The sequence below is a fragment of the Osmia lignaria genome, unplaced genomic scaffold (assembly GCF_051020975.1).
Source record: "Osmia lignaria lignaria isolate PbOS001 unplaced genomic scaffold, iyOsmLign1 scaffold0049, whole genome shotgun sequence".
Taxonomy (NCBI): domain Eukaryota; kingdom Metazoa; phylum Arthropoda; class Insecta; order Hymenoptera; family Megachilidae; genus Osmia; species Osmia lignaria.
Genome location: NW_027478190.1, coordinates 82,501 through 86,069, shown reverse-complemented (window position 1 = coordinate 86,069; position 3,569 = coordinate 82,501). Strand labels below are relative to the sequence as shown.

Sequence of the window (3,569 nt, the reverse complement as noted above, 5' to 3'; positions counted from 1 at the left end):
TTATTTTGGCTAAACGGAGCGAAAATCTGCATTTATACCATCACGGACGTTAGTTTAATAGCGTTTAACGATGGATCCACGGTACAGAATGCAAAAATATGATTGTTAAAATTTTCGACTAATCGGTTCTAAGAGGCGAAGCAATACGCCGCTGGGACTTTGAAATATTTCGGAGCGCACCTAAAGTTCGTTATTTTGGCTAAACGGAGCGAAAATCTGCATTTATACCATCACGGACGTTAGTTTAATAGCGTTTAACGATGGATCCACGGTACAGAATGCAAAAATATGATTGTTAAAATTTTCGACTAATCGGTTCTAAGAGGCGAAGCAATACGCCGCTGGGACTTTGAAATATTTCGGAGCGCACCTAAAGTTCGTTATTTTGGCTAAACGGAGCGAAAATCTGCATTTATACCATCACGGACGTTAGTTCAATAGCGTTTAACGATCGATCCACGGTACAGAATGCAAAAATATGATTGTTAAAATTTTCGACTAATCGGTTCTAAGAGGCGAAGCAATACGCCGCTGGGACTTTGAAATATTTCGGAGCGCACCTAAAGTTCGTTATTTTGGCTAAACGGAGCGAAAATCTGCATTTATACCATCACGGACGTTAGTTCAATAGCGTTTAACGATCGATCCACGGTACAGAATGCAAAAATATGATTGTTAAAATTTTCGACTAATCGGTTCTAAGAGGCGAAGCAATACGCCGCTGGGACTTTGAAATATTTCGGAGCGCACCTAAAGTTCGTTATTTTGGCTAAACGGAGCGAAAATCTGCATTTATACCATCACGGACGTTAGTTCAATAGCGTTTAACGATCGATCCACGGTACAGAATGCAAAAATATGATTGTTAAAATTTTCGACTAATCGGTTCTAAGAGGCGAAGCAATACGCCGCTGGGACTTTGAAATATTTCGGAGCGCACCTAAAGTTCGTTATTTTGGCTAAACGGAGCGAAAATCTGCATTTATACCATCACGGACGTTAGTTTAATAGCGTTTAACGATGGATCCACGGTACAGAATGCAAAAATATGATTGTTAAAATTTTCGACTAATCGGTTCTAAGAGGCGAAGCAATACGCCGCTGGGACTTTGAAATATTTCGGAGCGCACCTAAAGTTCGTTATTTTGGCTAAACGGAGCGAAAATCTGCATTTATACCATCACGGACGTTAGTTCAATAGCGTTTAACGATCGATCCACGGTACAGAATGCAAAAATATGATTGTTAAAATTTTCGACTAATCGGTTCTAAGAGGCGAAGCAATACGCCGCTGGGACTTTGAAATATTTCGGAGCGCACCTAAAGTTCGTTATTTTGGCTAAACGGAGCGAAAATCTGCATTTATACCATCACGGACGTTAGTTCAATAGCGTTTAACGATCGATCCACGGTACAGAATGCAAAAATATGATTGTTAAAATTTTCGACTAATCGGTTCTAAGAGGCGAAGCAATACGCCGCTGGGACTTTGAAATATTTCGGAGCGCACCTAAAGTTCGTTATTTTGGCTAAACGGAGCGAAAATCTGCATTTATACCATCACGGACGTTAGTTCAATAGCGTTTAACGATCGATCCACGGTACAGAATGCAAAAATATGATTGTTAAAATTTTCGACTTATCGGTTCTGGATCACTGAAAAATCAAAAAAAATTATTAATTTTGATTAATTAAATTACATATGTAGTTTTATATTGTTATAGTCTCGTATTTGTTAATGTTTTGTCGTAAGAAAATGCAAAAATATCGTTTTAATGTTTTCGTCTCATCGGTTCTGGATCGCTGAAAAATCAAAGAAAAATATTAATTTTGATTAATTAAATTACAAATGGAGTTTTATATTGCTATAGTCGCTTATTTGTTAATGTTTTACCGTAAGAAAATGCAAAAATATCGTTTTAATATTTTCATCTCATCGGTTCTGGGCGGTTTTAAAATTTTTTAAAATATTAATTAAACCCATGATTTACATGAGAATGTGAATTTATTATGTCCTGCATGTTAATTTATTAATTTTCATGTATAGAACGTTATAAAATGAAAGGATATGTTCGACGATATTTCCGGCTAAGTTTTACCGTGCCGGCGGGATGGTACGCTCTCACGGCGGTTTGCACAGGCATACGCCTGGGCGTAAGCCCATGCGTCGCCGACCTAGCGGCCGGCCGTTCGGTATTTATAGGAAGGCACTTTCGGTTCGCTCGGACCGGTCGGGAGTAGCGTCGAGCGTGTGGCTCTTTTATGACTTCGGTTGAAAAGCAGTCTACCGCTCCTCGAGAATATACTTTCTCGACTATTCTCGTTCCGGTTTTCCGTTGCGGATTATTATTAATCTCCACACAGCATTACCACGGGTCGGTGTCTAAGACCGAATGGCCCATATGTGGTGAGCCTTGTAATATAAGGCTGGTGACCTGTATGCACTTATAAATGTTGCATACTTGTACAAACTGAGCATCAACTGTCTGTAACCAAAATTTGTTAAAACTGAAAAAGTTATAAGATTGTATAAAATTTTTGAACCAAGAAAGTAGTGTTAGACGAAAATTCGTTCTATCACTTTTAGAAGGGAGACTGTTTGGAAATATTTAAAGTATAAAATACACAAAAGTCCACTGAATTATGAACAAAATTACGTCCCTGAATTTAAGAAAAGTCAAGAGGTGTCAGAAATAAAATCCTCTCTGATACGTTCAGAGAGGAAAATAAGTATGGAGAGAGGAGTAAAAATGAAAGAAGTTTTAAGGCTGGGGAAACTTCTAAAGGAGAGAGATTCCAACATATCTAATATGTACATTTAAAGCAAGTCCAAGGAACTCTCTCCGTTAATGTTTGAAAAGGTGTGTGCAGATGGAGGAGAAATGTATAAAGTACAGAGACGAGGTTGGTGGGCCCGCTCTAATGATAAAGATTATAAAATTTGGTGGCAAAATGACCAGCATGATCACTGTACGCGCTTTCTCGATTTGTATAGCATGCCACTGTCCGCGCTATCTTTTATTATATTGTCCAGCGTGTGTGGTCTACGTGCTTGCACGATGGATGCACGGCGTGAAAGTGATTTTCGTGCTTTATGAGAGGAGGAGGAGAATATTTGGCCTCTATAAGAGGTACAAAATTTATGAAATGTGTGTTACATACAAAAGAGAAATGGCTTAACGTCGATCGGTCTTACAGGGAGGGCCGACGACGAAAATTTAAATTTACAATAATAACTAAGCTCCCTGGTTGATCCTGCCAGTAGTCATATGCTTGTCTCAAAGATTAAGCCATGCATGTCTAAGTACATACCGAATTAAGGTGAAACCGCGAATGGCTCATTAAATCAGTTTTGGTTTCTTAGATCGTACAAAACATTACTTGGATAACTGTGGTAATTCTAGAGCTAATACATGCAAACCAGAATTCCACCCAGAGATGGGAGGAATGCTTTTATTAGATCAAAACCAATCGGTGGCGGACGGCTTGTCCGTTCGTCCATCGTCGGCTTTGGTGACTCTGAATAACTTTGTGCTGATCGTATGGTCATCTAGCACCGACGACGGATC

At 39.1% G+C, this 3,569-nt stretch overlaps 1 non-coding gene across 1 annotated transcript in view; it reads left to right on the top strand.

Annotated features, from left to right (window-relative positions):
• Positions 1 to 3,242: 3,242 nt before the first annotated feature.
• Positions 3,243 to 3,569, top strand: part of LOC143307264 (small subunit ribosomal RNA) — a 1,923-nt gene continuing 1,596 nt past the window's right edge. The window contains exon 1 of the ribosomal RNA XR_013064453.1: positions 3,243 to 3,569. This exon is cut by the window's right edge and continues 1,596 nt beyond it. This is a non-coding gene — a ribosomal RNA (small subunit ribosomal RNA).